This window comes from Lissotriton vulgaris, chromosome 7 (assembly GCF_964263255.1).
Source record: "Lissotriton vulgaris chromosome 7, aLisVul1.2, whole genome shotgun sequence".
Taxonomy (NCBI): Eukaryota; Metazoa; Chordata; class Amphibia; order Caudata; family Salamandridae; genus Lissotriton; species Lissotriton vulgaris.
In genome coordinates, this window is record NC_141695.1 from 1,618,862,436 (window position 1) to 1,618,887,174 (window position 24,739).

Genomic DNA, 24,739 nt, shown 5'->3' on the forward strand with positions numbered 1-24,739 from the left:
TTCCTGTCCTTTTTCCTTGCGCCGGCGCACAATGGGCTGCCTTGCGCCAATGCAGGCGCCTTTGCAACATGATACAAGGGTGCCTGCGTTGCGGGGGGGATTTTTGTGCAGGATGGGAAACCTTCCTGCACAAAAACAACCACAAGAGGTTTTTTCCTCTTTCTACACATGGAAAGAGGAAAAACTAGGAGAAATAAAGATATTTCCCCTCGTTGTGTCTCTCTTACGACACCCACTACATTTTTGGCACTGCTTCATGCTTACGATATTTCTCATAAATCTGGGGCAGCGTCAAAAAGCCATGGATGTTGCTGGTAACACCCCAAGCAACACCCATGGAACGCCCCTTTCACGCAGTTTTCTGCCTGAAAGGGGAACATATTTATGTGGGCTTCTAAATATCCCAGTGGAACATTGCGCCACCCGAACATCAAAAAAGAGACCTTTCCAGCACCGTATTTCAAAATAAGAGAGGGAGACAGTGTGTACACGTTTTTGTCTGTGTGTATTTAAAAATCCCTGGTGAAATCCGAGGGACCTCTCACAATACCCGACTGAAAGCACCTGTAACCAACTATTTATCAGAAAATACATTTATGGGGAAGGTGTAACACCCCCAACACCCCCCTCTCCCCTCTGAAGCTGCCTACGCCCCGGCCCCTGCCCTTGGCCTTCAATTGTTTAAGGCGTTTGCAAAATGTGGCCCTCCCCGCTGCATAGACAGTTCCTCTGGGCTTGAATGTATTTATAGGCAGCATGATGTGATGTCATGAGTGATAAGGTCTGATGCCTTATGTGAAGTCAGCAGTTGTGACATTGGTTATAAAATGTGAGATATCATTTCACTAGTGATTCAGTGTCAGAAGCTCGCTCTGAATAGTGTTTGGGCGTGTGGCTTGCCGAATTTACAAATGTTAGCCCTCTAGTGACCATTCTAATTAGATACGCCAAGGAATGCCCCGTGGAGAAAAAGAGTGACGCGTTTTCCACAGCGGGTTTCCGGCCTGAGCGCGGGCACTGGGACTGCGTAGGTACTTCTGAGCTCGACTTCAGTCACTCACGGTACTTCTCCCATACATGGACAAACCGGCGCTGTGCCTTTAAGACCGACAGACAGCACGAGCAGAGCCAGGCAAGCGAGCAGAAGTTCGCAGCCACCATGCCCGCCAGTCGTCTTTGGTGCCCTCAGGTAAGCACTCTTGTTAGAACGCGCACTGCTCGGTGTCTGCCCACAGGCGTGATTAATAATTGGGCTCAGTGTGCCAAGTTGTGTTTGTGTTGCTCTGGTGGCAGACGGACAGGCAGGGACATTGTGGTGCGAAGGTGGCTGTTCTGGCTGCCTTCGGTCTGGGCTCGGGCGCTTGTTCCCACCTTCTCATATATTTGATGACACGAGTAAATCTCACGAAGGAACCCTAACTAGAAAAAAAGGTGCTAGGCTGCGCTGCAAAGCGCGCTATTTGAGTCTTAAGGCAAAAAGCGCTATACTTGTTCAAGACGTCTTGGGTCGCGATCTTGTTTTGTGGACTAATTGAAAATAGTGTGCCAAGGTGGCCAATTCACCTGGCGTGCCGTCCCAGCAGCAGCTTCGTTCCATCCAAAAGTTGCTATCTAGGCGCACTGATAAAGCGGCTCAGAGTCTCATTATAGGTAGTAAGCGCTGTAAAATTGCTCATACCATAACTTTGCGGTGTCAACTCAATGTTTTGCCTTATTTTTGCACGCCAGTGTCTAAATCCACTCAGCGCCCTTAAATTGCGTGGGAAATTGCCTTTAGCGCTTTTTCCGATCTTAATATACCCATAAATGAAGCTTGTCAAGCGTCTGAAATGGCCTGAGTTTGCTTAGGAAGAGGCAACCGTGGTCCCCAAAGTCTCCAATCCGGTTTAGTACGGTTCCTATTTCATTTCGTCGTGGTAATATAGCGCCGAGACACTGCCTTTCCGTCCCTACAGGGCGCGCGTCGGGGAAAGCATAACAACGCCAGACATATACAACTTATGACCATTTTAAACTGAGTGCACGAATGAAAACATCAACAAACAAATGTAAGCAACTTAGGGAGGGTGTGCGATGGATGGATGGATAGATGGATGGATGAATGAATGAATGAATGAATGAATGAATGAATGAATGAATGAATGAATGAATGAATGAATGGACGGACGGATGAATGGATGGATCTGTACGTGCAGAATGTCCATGTAACAGTTTTTCAAAGTATTCCGCACCATGTGTCGAATCCATTGGCATGTAATCCTGGGAAAACGGCATTGCAGAAACAAACCCAGCACAACAAGGTGTACATGTACATCGGGGAGCCCGGAAAGGGGGGGGGGGTGGGGGGGAGGAGGGAGCGGTGTGGGGTAAATAGGCGTGTAAAGAAAGGGTGAATTTATTCCCTGGTGTGTGTACTTTTTACTGTGTAAATCGGGGATCCTAAAACCAAGCGAGCGTGACATATGTATGTTGTGATATTGTAAGTGGCCGTCATAGTGATTGCTCTAGCCTAGTGTGCCCTTCAGTGACCTACTGGCCTTTGCGCATTGTGACCTTGAACTCTGCCCGGCCGTTTCGCCTAACTGTGCCTCCTCGTCAGCTGGGATTGGCCCCTACAGGAAGTGTGAAGTAACGCTTGTGTTTATGATTTGCTCCTGTTGCAGATATTGTGTGGAGTTTGGTATTTGATGGGTTGCATGGTGGCCTGAGGTTAGTGTGTGGTTTTAGAGCCCGTGGACTCTGAGCTGCATTGATTGAAACCTGATGGTGCCTTTTTACAACCCTAGTGATAATCCCCGTTGGCCGAGTCCAAAAAATGTCTGCTGGACCTAGTAGCTGCCATGTTGGTTTTTGGACACCTGTAGTACTCCTGGGGGAACATTGCATCTTGCAACTTGTTATTGGGGTCTATTGACTACAGTTGGTATTTTGGTTCATACAGTTGTATTTTCCAGTGTACTCCCATTTAAATCTCGCGCTCTGTAACTGACCCGAGTAAAAATATTTGTAAGTAGCCTGATGGATTTCCCATCAGGTATTTTCCATCTGAGAATACATAGATATGTGTGACGTATTGTATTGTGCTTACACATTAAAAATGTTCCCAAACATGAGCGTGCTTTCAAAAAGTTATTTTTATATAAGAACAATGCTGCCATAGACATGGTTACTCAACATTGCTTTTGATAGTTATGTTTATAACGGATTTTACAAAAAGTGAGTGTTCAAAAATGAATCACATGCCTGAATGACATATATAGAGAAATATCTATTATCTCATTTAGCAAGCAATGATTTCTGTCCATGTGCTTGAAGTTCTAAAAATATATTTACGCAACAACGGTGGTTCCTCTAAACATCATCATTAATCAAAACGATGGTGCAACGTAATGCAGTCTAGTATTTAAATCACTTTAGAAGGCTGGCATACATTTTAACAGTACGTATATAATGATATTCCGAAATTTAACTGGATGCTTTTAAATTCAAGTGATTCAAATGTCTATCAACACGGTTTGTCGAGCCCTTGTCCAATCTTTCACTGGCTTCCTAGGGACAAAAAATTCAAGGACGCATATAGGAAAAAATATACACATCTATCTATCTATCTATCTATCTATCTATCTATCTATCTATCTATCTATCTATCTATCTATCTATCTGTCTGTCTGTCTGTCTGTCTGTCTGTCTGTCTGTCTGTCTGTCTGTCTGTCTGTCTATCCTAAAAACACACTGTAAGTTGCCACTGAGTAGTTCCAGATAGCTCCCATTTATAAAAGGAAGAGGGGTTTGTGTTTGCTTATAACTTTAGCTTCGTAGACAAATCTTCACCAATCTTTCCCCGAAAACGTTCATCCACCTCAGGTACCTTCCATGAAAGTTGTGTGTGTTCCATCAAGTGGGGGCCAAGAAAACAAGCATTGGCAAAGCCAATAGGTCTCACTTTTGGGACCTTATAAGTATTCAGTTATGCAGCACAATATCTTTGGTGCAACAACATCAACTGTTGCATGGTTGAACAGGTATAAGGTCCCAAAGGCAAGGCCTATTGGCTATGCCAATGCTTGCGATATGGGATATGGATTTATAACAATATTTTAAAAATTGTTGAAACTATAACTAATTATTCTGTTTTACATAATTTGCAATGGCTTTAATTAGTCGAGCAAAATAAAATAAACTAGAAACCTGAAGCAGTACCAGCCCATTTAAAACACTGACTCTACCCACCCCTCATTGTTCCTTCTCATTACATTCTTACCATTCACCCTACTCCTATCGCCTAATTGTATGTACATTTGTAATCATTTTTCCTAAGATGCCAAAATCCTATCAGATTGTTTCTGCCATATAGAGTGCCACAGATGCCCTTGCTGTAAACCTGCATTACTGCCACCAACCCCACTGATTTCGCACCTATCCTAGACACCCCAAACAGGACAAGCTTCTAAGTGAAACAATTCGACTGCAGACCCACGTGACTTATTACTAAAAAGAACGTCTTAATAATACTGGAAATTAAATGATTATCCTAGTGCTGTTCACATTGTAATTGGTGCATTAGTGATGCATCTACCAGGCAAGAGCTTAACTGCTCAGTCATTAAATTATTTTTCAGGATGAGCAGCTGATCTAAGGAAGGAACTGATAACCAACCATTAAATATTCAGCATTGCTGCTACGATCCACCAGCACAAAGCACACAGAAGCGAGAACAGCAAATAGTGCCAGAGGGGGGCATTGGAAATAATATACGATGTGCTACATACAAACAGCGTTAACATATCAGATGATCAGAAATGAGAGAAGCACTGCAGGACCTAAAAGCACGCAGCAGCAGAGACCATTCATAATCAGTGGTACTTGTGAATCGAGTGTCTCACTCTCGGCATCTCCAGTCTCCCATTCGCTGCATCCTGTTGACACCTGAAAGGTGCTGGTCGAACCCGGTAGTGGGCGTGATCTGTTGCTATGAAACTGCCAGAGTGAGAGTATTTGGAAGTAATCTGAGGTCTTGAGTTACGGTAGCGGCCACGTTGGATAAAGAGCTTGCCAGAAGCCAGACTAACCAATTTCACCAGCCAGGCTGACGATCTTGATTACATTGCCACCCTTGAGAAATGGAGCGCCCGTTTAAGTAACACATACAGCTTTAGTAATCTTAATATGTAATTACCACCGCATAATATTTATATATAGAATATTGGCTAGAATATAGGAAAAGAAGGTGGCGTAACAACCAGAGCTGCCGACTTTGGAACTAAGAAACTGGGTTCTAGTTTTGGCGTCGGCTTAAGATTCCGTAATTCTGCGCTAGATCTTGCCATGCCTACAGCCCTTGTGTAATGTAATTAGATTTCTTTTAAAGTGCTCTAATACCTTAGGGTCGAGTAAGCGTTTTATAAAACTGCAACAAAAAACACACCTTGTCAAGCTTCATGTGCGTTCACCGGTATTAGAGTTCTGGTAGGCGTGTGTATGGAGGAAATGGAAGCGCTGCAATTTGTTAAAGTTAAAGCATTGTGGCATGCAATAAAGCATATATTGTAGGAAAGCATTGTTGTTTGATAAAGTGACAGCACCTAGAATGCAAGAAGTCACACCCAAAAATAAAGTTTTGCGTTTTGCTAAAGTTCAAGCGTTATGTAATCTAAAAAGTTACATACAGGCGAATTGTGTGCTGCGAGAGCTTTTGAAAGTTATCAACGCCAAAGGCATGTGATTAGTTTTAGTGCTTTATTTAAAGTAAAACAAAAGCTGTGCACGAGTGAAAAGGAAAACATACTGCTGGCACTGCAATCATGTGTTTGCTGGCCCGGGAGTGGTGCGTGCGTGTGTGCGTGCACCTGCAGTCTGCTCTTTTTCAAAGCACATACTCGTGCTTGTGGTGCACCCCTGCACGCTCCCACAAGGTGTATGCCGCCACGAGTATGTGCTTTGAAAAAGAGCTGAACGACGGCTAAAGGTCTCCTATGCATCGCATTTGCGCTGCATAGGCAAGACCTAAAAAGGGGTCTCACAATGCAGTTTTTCCATGCAATTTCTATAGGGACATTTGAACAGAGGGACATCCCAAACAGCTGAACGGAATTAAAACAAATTTGCCAGAAAGCTAGATCTTGAGCCAGAAAGAGTGCTTTTTGTGATTTGGGTAAATCCGTTCTGTATTTTTCAATAAATGAAGGTCAAAAATATTTGTATATCTGGATAGTTGGATTAGCATGACTCTTGCAACAGTCCCCCAATCACACAATTTCTAACTCGATCAGTGGCGGCGGTGGCTCACTGCCTAGCGCAGCGCCAGCAAACAAAAAATAAAACAATGCTCTGGCATAGTTTGTTTATTTTGTTTTCCGGCTCTGTGCCAGCTTGAACATGGAGGGGCGGGGCATGGGAGGGGTGGAGGAGTGCGTGTGCACTCCCTAAGTGCCCAGGTGTGTTTGGCCAACCGTCTCAGGCTGACCAAAACACACATGCACACTTAAGTTTTCTCCAGCCCAGCTGCATTGAGCAGCTGGACTAGGGAAACCCTACAGACTCCAGGCCTGAGTGGAGCGTCTTTCATTCCCGCTCAAGCCAATCCCCGTGCAGCTCTACAGCACAGGGATTGGCTGGGCGGAAAGACGCAACGCGGGAGGCAGCCGGCGCCATCAGGTACGTTTTTTTCATTATTATTAACCCGCTTCCCCTGCCGCCAGGTTCCCGACACCTGTCCACCATCCTTTCTTAGTTTCGGCCACCACTGCACTCGGTCCTTATGTTCAAAAATTAAAAAATATAAGGTATAAAAGAGCAGTACCGGGGTACCCTGATCTGCTGCACCTTTTGGGGGAAGTTTCCGCAATCCACTGGACTCTCATTGCGAGCTAGCAATACTACCTCTGCTCATGCAAGAGTTTCTACGAAGCACACAGGTCTGGACTTGCGCCTGTGCAGTCTTGGGGGATCCGAAAACCATTAAAACAAGCACTGGTAATGCATCAGTTTAACCTATGTGATGAATAAAGTACTGTTTTTATCAATCATCACCGAGAGGAAGGAAATAGCTCTCTGTCAAATAACACAAGAGTGGAGAGGATGTGGCCTAGCAGTCAAAGCTGCTGACATCAGAGCTGGGGATCCCGGTTCGAGTCTCAGCGGCAGCAACATCCTGTGATTCCATGCAAATAACTAACTCCCTGGTGATAAATTGCTAAATAAATAAAATGCAATAGTACAAAGAGAAAAGAGGTAAAACTTTATGAAAAAAAATTGTTCCACCAAAGCGGATGTTAATAGTATGTCAGCAACCGGAAACTGATAAGAGAGCAGATGAGGAACACGCAATGGTAAATGCAGGAAAATATGACACAGCCAATAGAAATGGAGAAAAAGTAAGTAACACGCACAGGAACCAATGAGAAGCCAGGAAAGAGAGGAGGCGGATCAAAGTCTCTTTTAAGTTTATATTTAAACAATAGATGTTTCAAGCACAGCGCAAGCGCTGCACAGGCAAAACCTAAAAAAGGGGTCTTGAATGTCTGTGGTCTGTTGGCTGCCAAAAGGCAGTTGGCCCAGTGGCGAACTGATCCTGGGCATATCTGAAGGCCAAGCGTGGTAGGAGGGTTTGCTGCCCACAATTGTTGAGGGCTCCCTGTGGCCACAGGCCAGGCCCTTTTGGCCAACCCTATTCCGTGCACAGCCAAAGGCCATGCGAGGCGGGGGATTAGCTTACTATGCAGAGTTGAGCACAGGACTTGGCCACAGGTCAGGCCCTCGACCAACTCCACAAGGTGCACAGTAGTGCATAGCTAAAGTGGAAAGCCATATGCCCCTATAATCATCTACCAAAGATCAGCTAATTCATAATTGAGAGGAAGCAATCATGGATTCTTACAATCCAGGTTGTTTTAATATTTTGTTAGCAGCAAGTACAGGTTCAAATATTTTGGCAAGCCCTTGGTTACAACTTCATTTGTAATACTCCAGGCACTATTCTAAGTGAGTAAACAGTGGAAACAGCCTACGTCACCATCCCAAATGCCACTGAAGTCAAACCAAATATTTCTAGTATATTTACAAAAATGCAATTCAGTGTGCTGTGTTAGATGGAAAATGTGACAAAAATGTGTAGCAGGTAAGCTAAAAAAATCCTTTTTAAAAAAGTAAATAAAAAAAAATGTAGCCCAAGTGGCCCACATCTCCATTGTCTGGCAGTTGCATGTTTCCATAGGAAAAGCATTTTTTGACTTGCCTATAACTTTGGCGTAGATTGACCAATCTTCATGAAATTTTCCCCAAAAAGTGTCAAGGTAGGTTCTGGTTGTTGTGGAAAGTTTGGGGATAATCCATGAAGTGAGGACAGAGAATTTGGGGCACAAAATAAGGGTGCGTTTGTAATTTTATTTCCCGTAGAAACCTTAAGACACACCTACAGCTCGGACCACTGAATGAACCTACACTAAATTTGGCAGGGAGGTAGATGTTGGTTTAAGGAAGTGCCTTTTGCCAATTTGGTATAAATCTGTTCAGTAGCTTTTGAGAAATGTAAGCTAAAAATAATAGTGGTATCTCTGGTCGCAGATATTTCACTGCGGTTTCACAATTACTTGCAAATGCATGCGCCAACTGGAATGCTCTGATTGGCTGGACACAACCTGAACAGAAAGTTGCAGCCATATTTTATCTATTGGGAACGGTTCCCGGGGCTGAAACTTTGTGTCTGTGAGTGGGTGTGTGAGTCTTTGAGTGGGTCAGTGAGTGGGTGTGTGAGTGTATTGGTGCTCTATGTTTTGCCCTCTTTTGATCTATTTTGACTTTTCTGCTTGTTTTTCTGCCCTCTGTTTTGCCTTTCCTACTAATTTTTCTCCCCTCTTTTTTGCCCTCTTCTGTTCTGACTTGCCTTTTCTGCTCGTTTTCTGCTCTCTGTCTTGCCTTTTCTACTAATTTTTCTTTCCTTTGTTTTGCCTTTCTCGCTCATTTTCCTGCCCATTGTTTTGTCTTTCCTGCTTATTTTTCTGCCCTCTGTTTTCCCACTTAAAAACACCAGGGCCAACCTCCTCCCCGGGGCTTTACTGATATTAAGGAGGGGGCCTCGGGGACCCACTCCATTTAGCTCCAAGAGCCCCAGGAACCACTACCTCTCCTGGGCTTTATTTTAACAAAGGAAGGTGGCTGCCTGGACCCCCCACCTGGGGCTTTCTTGTGCCCCGGGGACCACCTCATCCACAAGGCTAACTTAAAAATGATGTTGGGGCCACGCAGACCCCCAAGCACCGTGGACCACTGGGTTCAAAATATTTTCTTTAAAGTGGGAAGTGAGAGGGTGACTGCACTGCCCCTGTACCCGGGCCGATTTCAGCCCCGGGGACCCCCATCATTCAATACCCAGCCACAAATAAATGGAGGAGGGCGGCCACGCTCCTCACTCCCCGGACCAATTTAATTGTGGGTTCCCTGAAGCCCACCCAAGGCACCCAGTCACCACCATTGGGGACCACAGGGGGAGCCTCAAGGCAGGTTGGGAAACAGACAAAAACTCAGCTCTCAGCAAGCGTGAGCGGTTTGACAGCTCTCACTTGCTGAGAGCAGAGTTCGTGTTTGCTCTGACTTGACAAGAGCTGTCAAAGCTCCCACGAAGTCAGAGCAGACAGCTATGCAGACAGCTATGTCCCAGGGGTGGGCACCCAAGAACATAGTTGGAGCTGTCCCTGGGTGTTATTAGTCCTTGGGGCCATATATGACTCAAGAGGAGGGCTGCGTGGCCCCCTCTAAGTATTATTGATTATTTAGGCCCAGTGGAGGTGGTGAGACTGAGGGGTATGTGCATCCCCGCCAATTTATTTTTTTTGTCTCAGGGAGGTGGTGGTCCTAGGGGCTCGGCACCTGACGCACCCGGGTGCCCTTTTGAAAACAAGCATGAAAGCACACGCTTGTTTTATCTTTTTTGCCACAAATTTTTGAATTTGCAGTAAATTCTTTTTCATATTTTTTTTTTAGCCTGCCAGGGTCCATCTGGGACATCAAGACCAAGGCTTGAAGGTCAGGGTATTCCTACCCTGCCCACTTTTCTTTTTTCACTTTTTTATGGCGACTTGACTAATGCCGAGTCCCAAGATGGCTGCCAACCCTTCCAGGTTGAAGTGTTGGAAGCCAATCAGAGCTCTGCAGATCTCTGCACAAGCTCATTATTATTCGAGAAAGAACCACCATCGGAAAAATACAAATTTGGATTTTCTTTAGTTTCTTAAAACTACTCAACTGATTTACACCAAATAACTGAAAGAATGATCTGCGTAACCAAATCTACTTTCTGCAAAATTTTGTGTAATTCTGTCCAGCGGTTCATGCTGTAGTCGTGTTCAAAGTTCATATTGGAAATAACATGGGAAACCCCTCTTGTTTTTGGACCCACACATTATGGATCACCCTAAAACATTCCATGCACAACAAGGGTAACTTGACACTTTTTTGGGAACATTTTGTGAAGAACCGTCAAATGGCGCCAAAGATATAGGCAAGTCAAAAAATGCTTTTCCCATGGAAACATGGTCCTAACTATATCTAAGCACTAGCGACAGCCAGTAGGTAATAAATGTATATATAGTTAATGTTCTTTCTTAATTAAAGCCCTGTCTGGTCAACCATATTTTTAGAGTTATTTTATGCGTTGAACTAGTGAGATCCGAGTCTCTAACTTCACACCACCACCCAAGTAAGCCTTGAACTGCTCAACCCAGACAGTCAAGTGCTAAAACAGTATCCTCAATTATCTCACTTAGGCCTAGATGTATCAAGCCTTTTGCGAATCGCAAAGGCCGAAATTCGCAGTATTTCGGCCTTTGCGAATCGCAAACGGTCTATTTGCATGTTTTGGCATGCATCAAAAATTCGCAAATTAAGGAATCGCAAAAATTTGCGATTCCCTATTTTGCCATAGCATTTAAGGAATCGCAATTTTGCGATTCCTTAAATGCTATGTATGTAGCATTTTACAATTGCAAATTTCGCTTAAGAAATCACAAATTACCACCAACTTGTAGTTGATTTTAATTTGCAAATTCTTTTAAAAATGCACAATTTGGCATTTTTGAAGGTGGCATGTGACGCACACACATGCCCATAGGGCATGTATGTGCGCCATATGCACACACATGTAGATTTCAGGGGTAAAGCAGGGTGTCTTTGAGACACCCCTGCACCCTTGAAATTATTCTCAATTTGCAATTTGCAAATTGCGAATTGCAAATTGAGAATATTTTCACAATCATTCCTATGGGCCTCCTGGCCCATAGGAATGCATGGGAAATTATTCCCTAATTGCGAATTCGCAAAATGCGAATTCGGAAATAAGGAAGACTAAGAAATCGCTAAAATATAGCGATTTTCTACATACATTCCATTTTGCGATTTCTAAATAGCAATTGCTTAAAAATCGCAAAATGGAATCTTGGTACATCTGCCCCAAACTGGCTATTAACCCCTGAGTGCTGTATTTCTCCCAAACTGGTTCATACAGTATTAAATATAATATGAATCTATAGGTACTTGGCTCATCTATTTTGTGCATCTTTTTTAATTACAGGGGTGTTCAGCAGCTCACTTGTACTATTCATGAAGGCAGCTGTAGTGCTGACAGTCACATCTATGTAGACCGCGACAGAAAGAAAAGTAAAAGAAACTGCCACTTGGGGGCAGATTTGCAAGCCCCATGCGCCACATTTACGCCGCCGTTGCGTCACTTCTGTGACTCAGCAGCGGCGTAAACCATGTACCACGTTGCGCCTTATTTACAACGTGACGGGAGATGTGTCACGTTGTAAAGCCCTGCACCACATGAAACCTGGGTTAGGTTTCATGTGGGCGTTCCGGCGCAGGGTGGGCGTTCTGTCGCAGTAACGCCTCGTAAAAGTGATGCAGTTAAATTTACAAGATTTCACGGAGTCACTTTTATGTACATGCTGCGTCAAAACCCTGCGCCTATTCGAAGCAGGCATAAGGAGTGACGCAGCATGTTAGGCATAGGGCGCCCCTGAGCATTGCTGGAGCCTCGTTGCGCTTGCGGCACGACTCCAGCAATGCGCCGCCCTTACACAACAGGATGCGACACGCATCGCCCTATCCTTGAGCCACAGTGCGCCGCATTGTAAATGCGATGCATTCATGGTGGTGCAGGGAGGGAATTGCTTGTCACATCTGTTCTGGCGCATCCCTGCTGATTTGCAGAGATGCACCAGAACTCGTTACTCTGCCCCTTGCTCTTTACTTGGTGGTGCCACTTATCATCTGATCATTGGCCTCACAATGTTTTATATACAATTGTTGCAGGATGTGAACAGAAGGCGAGTGGAAATCTTTCCACTTCACATAGGTAATGCCTGGCTGTGTTTGCAACCCTGCCTGGGCTACTGCAACATCTCCATTGGCAGGGTGAGAGAGGTGAGGGCATGAAGTGGAAGTCTGAACACTCTATATGGTCCCGTCCAGTTTTTTCAATCTCCCTCACTTTAAGCTGCTATTAACTATAGTAATATTATTACAAGTGCTATTATTATACAGAGCAATGTACTATTTTACTATTGACATTACTATATAGTATTACCATAACTACTATGATTATACTATATTATACTGTTATTCCTATTCTCCAATTAATACCATGAACTATTTTTAGCTGTATATACATTGTTTGCTCAAATGCAGTTATACCCCATAGCTCTGTGTACCACAAACCTTTTATTATTATTATTATTAGTAGTAGTAGTAATAGTAGTAGTAGTCGTAGTAGTGATATAGTAATAGTAGTATTCTTAACGTTTTCTATACAATTATTACTGTTTTATGATTATTTTAAGTGATTATTATATACTATTCAAACACAGGTATATCATGTAACTATACATAAACAAAACAATATATACTGCTTAGTTTTATATTACATTGCCCTGTACTGTACAATATTGTTCAATTAAGATGCTATTAATACTTTTATAATTACTATATACTATTATTAAATGCATATACATATACTGTTCAAACACAGCTAGGCAACATAGTTGCAGTTACTATAAATATATATTCTATTACTGTCATATTATTATCATACTGTACTATACTATTTAAACACTACTGTTGCATTTGCAATAAAGTCATATACATTTACTAAACAAAAATATATTTCATGAAGACACAGCTTTAACATATAGCCATATTTACTGTGCCATACCATACGTACACTATTATTAGTATTAATATAATATTGCCACGGTGCTTGAATTATAACATATTTTATTGCACAATAGGATATTATTGTAATTTTATTTACATTTGTATTATTATTCCTATTATCTAAACAATGTATACACATACACTTTTCAAACACAGCTATACTACATAGCTAGTTACACTAAGAACACCAAAATAATATACCACTATTATTATATTTTGCAATTTCTATTACGCTGCTATTATTACTATTTATATTGATAATGTATACTTTTACTAAACCTTCCCAGAAACAACACTGTGTAAACACAACTAAACTGTGTAGCTGCATTTACTAGAGCTTCACCTACATCCATTGTGTTTCCAAGTCTAGTCTCAGTGCAGTCATTTGTCCCAAGTCAAAGCAGAGCTGGGTTCAAGAGAGCTCTGTGTTTTTCTCGTTGACTTGTGCTTTAACCCCTCCCCTGCTGATGACGGAACCGCTCCGTCATCAGCCGCGGGCGCGCTGTGCTGATGACGGAGCGGTTCCGTCATGTCCCGGCCGCCACGCCTATGCGGCGCGTTCTATTGAGCGGGCGGGGCCATGACGGAACCGCTCCGTCATGAGCACAGCGCAACCGACGCTGGTGACGGAGCGGTTCCGTCACCAGCATGCGCCCGTCGCTCGGCCGCCCTCCCCCCTTAGCACTGTGGCGGAATAGCCACTGCAGTGAAGGGGTTAAAAGCCAAATATACTCATCCTTACTTGACATCTAAAATGCAAAGTCACAAACTTTAGATGATTTTTTTGGGTTCATCCTTACCAGTTCTGTCACAGGTTCAATGGAGAGTGCCTTTTTTCAGGACAGAGCTGAGTAACAAGGTGTAGAACTAGGGAAATGTGGAAGTACCCAACATGGTCAACATGATAGGACAGAGCTTGGAGACAGGCTCTCTGCTGGACGGGCTAAATGGAGGGGGTGGGAACTGACTTCTCTACGTGAAGGGAGTTTAGGGGAGACCCATAGGCATGAGGGTGACGTTGGAAGCCACAGGGCTACTGCGTTCCTGCCAATGGCAGTACATTGCTTTAGATAATAGTGGCACGAGTGTTGGAAAGAGTGTGTGGCGAGTGACAAAGAAGATCTTTTTGAGCAGTCGGGACATCTTTAAATGGTGACGCTATGGGTTGGAGCATGTTGGTGCCAGTTATAAGGGTTGCTAGCATGGGGCAAGGTGAGAGAATGCCATTAGTGGTGAGCATGCTGTGGAAGGAGCATGCAACAGACACAAGGGGACTAGGGAGAGAAGAAGGGAGCAACTCATCCTTGGGCATTATGATTATGAAGAATGGTCTGGAAGGCCAGTCGCCCACTGCTGTTTGGAAGACATGCGGAGAGGAGTGACATCAGTGATGGTGATGGTGATGGTGATGTTGATCATAGGAGGAGGTGAACAGTGTCCCTGCAGGCCAAGGTACACAATTCAACAAATAAGCATGGTGTCAGATCGCGGTCTGCATGAGAAGGTGGGAAAGGAATATAGTGGGAGGGAAAGAAGGTGAGGCAAGACCAAGAGGTAAGCTTCAGGGGTGCATTGATGTGAATTTCATGAAAAATGGTGGGCGGATTGGGAGATGGTTTTGGAAAGGAGAGGGGATGAATGATCAAAGCTAGGCATCACACATGATATGGTAATGCAAATGGGGGAGGGAGCGCTAGAGATAGTAAGTGAAGGTGCTGCGCTGAGGGTGCTGATTGGGGAGAATGTGGATGGTGGAACGAGTGGGGATGACACAGTAGCAGGGGCAGCTAACGTAGTGGGGCAGGTGGACAAAAGCGAAAGTGACTGGAAAGACAAACAGAAAAAGGGAATGGAAGGGGTAGTTAAGAAGCCCTGCATGGGGAGAGGGATACCCCTGGGCAGTCACTTGATGACCACTACAAAATGAAAAATATGTGTATTTTAACCTGAGTATTTTAACATTTTGAAATGATTGCACAGAGAAAGACGCAGCAAAGAGGGATCTAAGAAGGAAGAAAGGGAGGTGGCAAAGTGTTTCTGAGTTCCTATCAATATTGATACATGTGCAGCATTGTTCACGCTTTATGCCAGCATAATATGGGATGATCACACTGAAAGAAGTGTGGCGCTATTAAAATATAGGGACTTGATCCGGATGGCTCAAATAAGCTTAGGGTATTTGACCTGGTTATGATATGATGAGGAGTTCAGAGCGGGAAGGGGAGTGGACCCATCAAAGACATGGAGGGCAAGCAGTGGATAACAAGCCCTGTCTCAAATACAAGATGCCAACCAGGCTGATACTGTCAGCATACACAGCTAGTGAGTGGCCTGCCAATGAGGCACACCCCATTCAGGGGAGACCCATATGGGAGCTGCAGGGTTGTGTGCTTGAATTAAGACAAAGGAGTTCTGGTATAGTTCACCATGTCATTTCAGGCATGAGTGCTGGGACAGTGCCATGAGGTCATTGTGGGGAAAGGACCACATGGAGGAGGTAGGGGTGGGAGGAATCAAAATGTATTGTGGGAAAGGGCCAACATACTAATTAAGAGGGAGGTGATGGCCCAGTAGCTGAAGAAATACTTGATTAGGGCACCTGCAGAATTTCCCGAGAAAGCTTTCACTGACGGTTTTTGTATTCCATACCATAAACCATGCATTCAGCAATTAGCTGACATAATGAGATCCTCAAAAGAGAAGGAGGAATGGTGCAGGCCAAATAAAGATAGGAGACTGAAGTAGGTAGGCTGGTTGGGCAGTTCAAGGGCATGCCAATTCCAATTTTAATGATATCACCACTGAGCATAGTGGCAAAAAAGACATCCATAGTAGCCAGGTTGATCTAACACTTGTCCGGGCTAGAGGCTAAGTTGGTGAATGATTATATTGGAAGAGAGTGCATAGTTGATCACAAGGATTTGGATATGGAAATGGCCCTGGTGTAGAGATGAGGCTTTGGAGCTGAGATGGCAAAGCCAGAGATAGAGTCAGCTTTCCGTCTGTTACTGGTGCTACCAGTGGACTTTCCCTCTTAGGGATACACTTTGGAGAGTGTCATTACATTGGGAAAGTGATGCCCATGTGGTGTTTAGTGGCCTTTGCAGCATTCAAGTGTTTCACCACATTCCTGGAGTGGGCGGGGAAGACCTTGATGGGCTCAGAGCATCTAATCTGTTACATGGATGATTTAATTTTTGTGGGAATGGCAGGAGGCCATGGAGAGTGTGCCAGGTTGATGGCAGTGATCTAACAAGTGGCTGGAAAGCTAGAAGTGCCACTGGAGAAGGAGATAAACTAAGGGCGCGGTCACATAATTAACCATTTAGGGGATAGAGTTAGCTGTTACGTCCTGACTGCCCAAGGAGAAGGTTACAAATCTACAAGGCTTGCTGGGAGATGAGCCTGGTCATGGAGGAATGTGGACTGTGAAAAGGCAGCAAGTTCTGGAGCACCTGAATTTTGCTGCGCGAATGGGGCCCCCAGGAGATCTTTCTACAGACAAACAGCACTATCCGTGAAAGGGGCTTTAGAGCTCCATGACAGGGTCCTGATAACCAGTTACATGAAGGCGTGATGGAATCAGGGCCGGACTGGCCGTAGCGGGCACCGGGCAATCCCCCGGTGCGCCACACGGGTGGGGGCCGGTTTTAGGAACCTGGGGGCCGATTTTATTGCAGGGCCTTTTTTTGCAGCATAGCTGCAAAATCGGCCCTGTTAACAAAATCGGCCGAAAACCGGCCCTGGCAAAGAGCTCGGCGGCACCTCCACTCCCCCCTGGGGGGGAGTGGCGGCCAATCACCTTGTCGGTTTTGTTTCCCAGTCCGGCCCTGGATGGAATGCATAAGGTATGGGGCAAACTGGTAGTGCACTGCACTGCTCCCGTTAAAATGTAGTGTGGTGTGAGGCAAGGGTGGGTGTTGGCGCCATTCCTTTTCTGTCTATACATCAACGATTTAGATACCTGCCTAAATATTAGGGAGACAGACACACCTAGACTGGGTTCGAGGAAGCTCCGTGCCCTACTTTAATGCGGATGAATGAGTCTTAATGTCGACAACTGGTGAGGGCCTACACAAGTTATTGAATAGATTTGTTTTATTTATGATTTGAAGAGAAGTTGGGCTCTAAACTTTTGAATGTTATGATCAATAGTTATTTTGCACTCTGCAGCTCTGTTGTGATATATGGAGCCGGGATCTGGGTATATTGTGACACTTCCAGTTTACAGGTCAATAAAAATGTGTTTCTGAGAAGGTTTATGTCTGTACCTAACAGCCCCCCAAATTTTTCTGTGTCACATGGAGATAGGTTGACTCTGCTTGGAGACAGTGGCGTAGCAAGGCCAGGTGGTACCAGGTGCGGAAAATTTCTTGTCACCCCCGGCTTGACAGACTGGCATAAATATGTTTTTAAGTTATTTTGTCACCCCCATCAGTGATGACACCCAGGGCGGCCTGCACCCACCCCACATCTCTTGCTAAGCCAATGCTTGGAGAGTCGCAGTAAGCTAGTCCCGCGGATGGCATGGAATTCAATCTAAACATGAAACTCTTAACCAGGAAATAATTAACAACTGCCTATGTCTTGATAATGCCTACAGGATCCCGTGGCTGAGATATGTTAAAGAACAGCTTGTCACACTAGGAAGAGCAGGTTGCTTTCACAAGCCACAGAACACCCTCACTTTTCCCATATACCAGCTAAATCAAGATTGTCTTAGACATATGCATAATATGCAGAGAAAGCTTAGTGATATTAATGAAAAGAGTGTCTTTATTACCTTCTACTAGTAACCACAGACTTAATGGAACCCTATCTCTTTTTTCCATTTCAGCACTGCCAAAGATTTCATCTGATAAGGTTCAGGTTTAATATAGCCCACTTTTTGTTTTCATACCCCGGCAATGCATGTCTCGACTGTGAACTTGAACTTGGCCTCGTGACTCATGCTCGGTGCAGTCCACGCTACACTTTTTCTTTTCTTTTTTTAAATGATATGCTGCACCCAGGAAATAATTTGTATTCCACCGTTGAGGTCCATGAATATTAGAAGATTCAGGCCTACATAGTTTTATTTACAGCTTTTACAGAATATATTTGCCTCGTAGTTTATAAATGTATTTCTTAAGCTGTAAGATGGAGGAGTCTAGTGGGGAAGAAAGTGTTTTAATGGTTCTGTACTTGTGGCAATTTTGAGCATCCCCATCATATTACTTGTTTAAATTTGCCCTAGGTACTTTGTGATTTTAGCCTCTTGGATGCTTGAAATATTTTTCTACTGTGCTGGACCACAATAGAAACGGGTGTGGGCATGACGAGCTCAGCTCGTCATGAGCACACGAGCACTGTGCTGCATGACGAGCTGAGCTCGTCATGAGCATGGAAGGGTTTTGGTAGAGAAGGGGTGGTTTGGTTGAGCTTGGGATAAACATCACTATCCCTATCATACTTTGTTGTGCACATTTGCACAGGGCACTTTGGGGTTTGGTTCAGCTGAGAAAAACACCACATTTATCTGAGTTGCCTGTCTTTACATCTGCATAAGGTATTTTATGTCCTAATGATCGAAGACGGAGTTTGTGTGATTAAAATACTGCATGAATACATTTTAAACAGGAAAACACATTTTTTTGATACAATGTATTGTTGATTTTATGTACAGGCTCTTTTATGGTTTTAGCGGAACAAAGATTGGGGGAAAAAAGTTATGTAGCGCTAGATCAAAGCAGGTGATAAAGGAGAGAAAGAAAATGATTAGGCAAGATGCCTGGGCAAAATGATATGAGGCCAGTTGCAGGAATGATGTGTCTCTGTTCTAGAAAATGGTAAATGCGCCTTTTTTCACTGATGGCTACAACACCATAGTGGATACTGATAACCTTCCCATCAGTGGGTGGTACAATTTCTAAGATGTATGTAAAACCCACAACAGATTTGGGAGGAAATAATCTTTTGTGCAGCATAGGTTTGGATTGTACTCTTCTTCCACTGATCTCTCGGAAAGAGGTAATCACCGCTATTGAGCTCTGTATTTATGTTATGTTTTAGTTTGGGCCAGATGTACGACCCTATTTTGCATGCGCAAACGGGTTGGCGACCCGTTTGCGCATGTAAAATACAGAAGGGCCATGTACTAACGCTATTTAGCGAGCCGCAATTTATTTGCGACTCGCTAAAAAGGATTAGGGACTCACTATTAGGAAGGGGCGTCCCGATGGCGTCCCTTCCTAATAGCGAGTCGGAGCCCTATGTATGACTGTTTTGCGACCGCAAATGCGTTCGCAAAACAGTTGCAGTCTACCACCCTTCTCAGAAGGGACCCCCTTGCCTGTTGTGAATGCAGGGGAAAATATTTTGGGGGGCAGACATGGGTCCCAGGGACCACTACCTGCCCTTAAAAAATTAAACAAAAACCTTTCATTTTTCTTTTTTTAAATGCATCCCGTTTTCCTTTAAGGAAAGCGGGCTCCATGTTTTTTTTTTTTAAACTGCTTTATTTAAAAGCAGTCCCAGACATGGAGGTCTGCTGAGCCCAGCAGGCAACCATCCCTGGGAGGGCCAGCCATTCCCAATGGGGTAGCAAATTGCAAGTGCCTCATGAATATTCAAGAGGCATGCAATTTGCAACCGATTGGGAATCGCAAACAGTGTCTCAGATACTGTTGTACATGGCATTTTGCGACTAGCAAATTGTGACTCTCTATCGAGCGCAATTTGCGAGTCGCAAATTTCATGGTCGCATACCTGGCCCTTTATTCCCAAGCTAATTATGGTGGATAAGTACTGAAGATCTATGACTGACCTAACTAACAGCCTTATTCATGAAGCCGAAATCGGCTCGCAAAGGGCCAGATTCTGAGAATCTGGCCCTTTGCGAGTGCGATTTTTGCATTTGGGATTCATCATCCCAAATGCAAAAATCGCTAATTGCGATCTCGCAATTTTGCGAGGAATTACATTTAAGGAATCTCTATTTGAGATTCCTTAAATGCAATTCATCATCCAATTTTGTTTTGCGAATTCGCAATTTCTGGCCGCAATTTACCGCGAGGTCAGACCTCGTGGTAAATTGCAAAAACTCAAAAAATGCTTTTAAATGCATTTTTCTGAGTTGCATGTTACACACACATGTCCTTTGGACATGTGTGTGTGCAACACCTGTGTAAAATTTCATTTGAGGGGTGCTACAGGGTGTCCTTTGGACACCCCTGGCACCCTTCAAATCGCTATCTTATTTGCGATTAGCTAATTGCTAATCGCAAATAAGGAATACTCCCCATTCATTCCTATGGGCCTTTTGGCCCATAGGAATGAATGGCGAGTTATTCCTTATTTGCGATTAGCAATTTGCTAATCGCAAATAAGGATTATGTAGGAATCGCATTTCTTTATGCAATTTCTACATGAATCCCGTTTTGCGAGTCCTTAATAGCGATTCGCTATGAATCGCTATTAGGGGCTCGCAAAACGGGAGAATGATGAATCAGGCTGCAACTCTTTATGTCTGTATTTTACGATGCACTATGGCACTTTAGGATCTGATCTAAATTAAATGAACTTTTTATTGCACTTTAGTTATTTTATTCATTCAATTTAGAATTTCAAATTATTATTGTTTAATGAATTTCCTGCACATGGATGCATTTTAAATATCTATACTGGCGCTAGGACTGCTCATGATTAAGTTGTGTCTAAGTTTTACATTTTGATGTATAAATGTTCCTTTGCCTTATGTACTCTTTTATGGTTTATAATAAACCAAATAAAGATTTTTTGACTGACTGACCGACAGGAGGGGTGAGGCTGGACTTCAGAATTTGCTGGAGATTTCTTGATGACTACAACGAGGCGATGCTGTGCATGCCCCCAAAGAGTATGAATGGCTTGTCAGAATTTCTTTTCATGCTTTGATGCCTCATGGACTGGTGGACTTGGATTTAATTGGAATTGCTGATGATGTGTTGGGAGGAGGCCAGAAGGCTGGGCGAGATGAAAACAGAACAGTGCGTTCCTGGAAATCTTTCCAGTGGTTTCGGCAATTGAGTTGTAGGGACATAGCCTGGCAAACAGGCGTGTGATCTTCATGATGTACAATGAGGCAGTAGTGAGTGGGATTAACAAGTTGTCAGTGTTTGACTGGTGGATGTGGATATTGTTGATTTAACTGGTGCTGAGATGCCTTTGACTACATGGGTTGTTCCAAGCAAGACACATACCAAGATTGGAAAATGATCATGGGGATGTTGAGTCTCTATTCCAATGGTCGAGGTTTTGTGGCTTGGTGCCAGACGTAGAGCGTAATGGGGAGCAGGTGCCAGAGGAACTGGGCGAGCTAGGGAGATGAGAGCATAGTGCTTAGTTGAAGCGACACCTATGAGGACTGCATATAGACAAGAACTTATGGGGATTGTGCAGAGCACAGCAAGGAGGAGGAAGAGTTGCAGGGAGGGAATGGAAATGGGGACGGAGAATGTGGTACAATACGTGATGACCCTGGGGGAAAAAGGGTTATCGACAGTAACAATTACTGAAAAAGCGGCAGGCGTGGCCTTTTACAGGAAATGTTTTTTTGGACACGAGCCGTACTGGGCTTGACCCGAAGAGGGGACCAGCAAAGCACTGATGGAGGGCCATTTGTGGGAATGTTGGGAGACAGTCTGAACCAGGTGAGAACTACATGTACTTTTGTAGGGAGAGGGGTTAAGAATGTATTGTTAGATCATATGTTAGGAAGTTTAGAGCATGAGGCTAAACCAACAGTAAAGGTAGAGTGATCTCTGTCTGCTTTCATTAGAGTGATACTTTTCTACCCCTGGTCTTTCTCTCAAGGAACACCCTTCTCAGAGGGGAGAGAACCATTATCTTCATGTAAGGAGTTTGGGGAGGCCTAAGTGAGCACAGCCCATGGATGATGTCGACCTGCACTTGCTGATGCATGCGCAGAGGGAAACAGCATTTCCCTCTGCACATCACCGTGGTGCTGAGGAAAGGAGAAAGGCATTGGTGAAGCGAGGTAGAGGAGGAATGGTATAGATAAGTATTGGCTTATTGCATTGATTGTTGTCACTGGAAGCAGGTAGAAAAGAGAGCTCGGGACAAAGCAGGGAAACATATGGTAAGCTTAAGAGAAAAAGAAGGGAGAGCTATCACAGCAATATGAGGTCATGGCTGCAAGGAATGGGGCGGAAGGTGGCAGCAAAAATAAAAAGCCAAACAAGATTGGTGGTTAAAATATGTTTAAGGTGACTGTTAGACCTGCCATCCTTAGGGTGGTCTTCCCCTAACTTTTTGCCTGCTCAGGTGACCTGACCTGACCTGGTCAGACCCAGTCGTTCCTCCCGCCACCTGGCCCACCCCAAGTGTGCCCGGCCCCTCCTGCCGCCGCTGCCAGCGAAGTATTGCCCCTGTTTGCTTTGGCCCCCTGCCCTTGACTGCCCTTATCTGTGCCTCGTTCGTTTTCTTTGTGCCTGCATCAGTTTTGCCCTTGACTGCCCTTATCTGTGCCTCGTTCGTTTTCTTTGTGCCTGCATTCGTTTCGCCCCTGACTGCCCTTATCTGTGCCTCACTCGTTTTTTTGTGCCTGCATTCGTTTTTTCACCCATTTGTTTAGTAGCGTTTTTGGTATCGTTGCTCCCCTGTTTGGCCAGTCCTGCGTGACATGCTGCCTCTGTGTGCCCAGTTGTTTCCCTGCCCCACCCCGCTCCCTGCCGCTGCTCCTCCGTGGCCCCACCCCCTCCAGCATCACCGCACTGCTCCCCCCCACTCGCCACCCCGCTCCCGCCTCCCAGCTGCTCCTCCCTCCCACTAGGGTACTTAAGGCGTGGCTCACGGGGCTGGGAGCTGTGACCTGACCTGACCTGGTCAGACCCGGTCGCTCCTCCCGCCGCGTGGCCCACCCTGAGTGTGCCCGGCCCCTCCTGCCGCCGCCGCCAGCGAAGTATTGCCCCTGTTTGCTTTGGCCCCCTGCCCTTGACTGCCCTTATCTGTGCCTCGTTCGTTTTCTTTGTGCCTGCATTAGTTTTGCCCTTGACTGCCCTTATCTGTGCCTCGTTCGTTTTCTTTGTGCCTGCATTCGTTTTGCCCTTGACTGCCCTTATCTGTGCCTCGTTCGTTTTCTTTGTGCCTGCATTCGTTTTGCCCCTGACTGGCCTTATCTGTGCCTCACTCGTTTTTTTGTGCCTGCATTCGTTTTTTCACCCATTTGTTTAGTAGTGTTTTTGGTATCGTTGCTCTCCTGTTTGGCCAGTCCTGCGTGACATGCTGCCTCTGTGTGCCCAGTTGTTTCGCTGCCCCACCCCGCTCCCTGCCGCTGCTCCTCCACGGCCCCACCCCCTCCAGCATCACCGCACTGCTCCCCCCCACTCGCCACCCCGCTCCCGCCTCCCAGCTGCTCCTCCCTCCCACTAGGGTACTTAAGGCGTGGCTCACGGGGCTGGGAGCTGTGACCTGACCTGACCTGGCCAGACCCGGTCGCTCCTCCCGCCGCGTGGCCTACCCAGAGTGTGCCCGGCCCCTCCTGCCCCCACCGCCGCTGCCAGCGAAGTATTGCCCCTGTTTGCTTTGGCCCCCTGCACTTGACTGCCCTTATCTGTGCCTCGTTCGTTTTCTTTGTGCCGGCATTCGTTTTACCCTTGACTGCCTTTATCTGTGCCTCGTTCGTTTTCTTTGTGCCTGCATTCGTTTTGCCCCTGACTGCCCTTATCTGTGCCTCACTCGATTTTTTGTGCCTGCATTCGGTTTTTTCACCCATTTGTTTAGTAGCGTTTTTGGTATTGTCGCTCCCCTGTTTGGCCAGTCCTGCATGACTTGCTGCCTCTGTGTGCCCAGTTGTTTCCCAGCCCCACCCCGCTCCCTGCCGCTGCTCCCCCGCGGCCCCACCGCCTCCAGCATCACCGCACCGCTCCCCCCCCCACTCGCCACCCCGCTCCCGCCTCCCAGCTGCTCCTCCCTCCCACTAGGGTACTTAAGGCGTGGCTCACGGGGCTGGGAGCTGTGACCTGACCTGGTCAGACCCGGTCGCTCCTCCCGCCGCGTGGCCCACCCTGAGTGTGCCCGGCCCCTCCTGCCGCCGCCGCCAGCGAAGTATTGCCCCTGTTTGCTTTGGCCCCCTGCCCTTGAATGCCCTTATCTGTGCCTCGTTCATTTTCTTTGTGCCTGCATTCATTTTGCTCTTGACTAACCTTATCTGTGCCTCGTTTGTTTTCTTTGTGCCTGCATTCGTTTTGCCCTTGACTGCCCTTATCTGTGCCTCGTTCGTTTTCTTTGTGCCTGCATTTGTTTTGCCCCTGACTGCCCTTATCTGTGCCTCATTCGTTTTTTTGTGCCTGCATTCGTTTTTTCACCCATTTGACTTGCTGCCTCTGTGTGCCCAGTTGTTTCCCTGCTCAACCCCGCTCCCTGCCGCTGCTCTCCGCGGCCCCACCCCCTCCAGCATCACCGCACCGCTCCCCCCCCACTCACCACCCAGCTCCCACCTCCCAGCTGCTCCTTCCTCGCCCCGCCCCCCCCCCACTATCCATTTATTGCAGAG

At 45.5% G+C, this 24,739-nt stretch overlaps 1 protein-coding gene across 2 annotated transcripts in view; it reads left to right on the forward strand.

Annotated features, from left to right (window-relative positions):
- The first annotated feature begins 1,087 nt into the window (after nucleotides 1-1,087).
- The window catches only part of KCNS1 (potassium voltage-gated channel modifier subfamily S member 1), a 164,207-nt gene continuing 140,555 nt past the window's right edge, over nucleotides 1,088-24,739 (forward strand). For both annotated transcript variants that reach the window (XM_086929032.1, XM_086929030.1), the window contains exon 1: nucleotides 1,088-1,189. The gene's annotated coding sequence lies outside the window, so the exon portion shown is untranslated. The remainder of the gene's footprint in view (nucleotides 1,190-24,739) is intronic.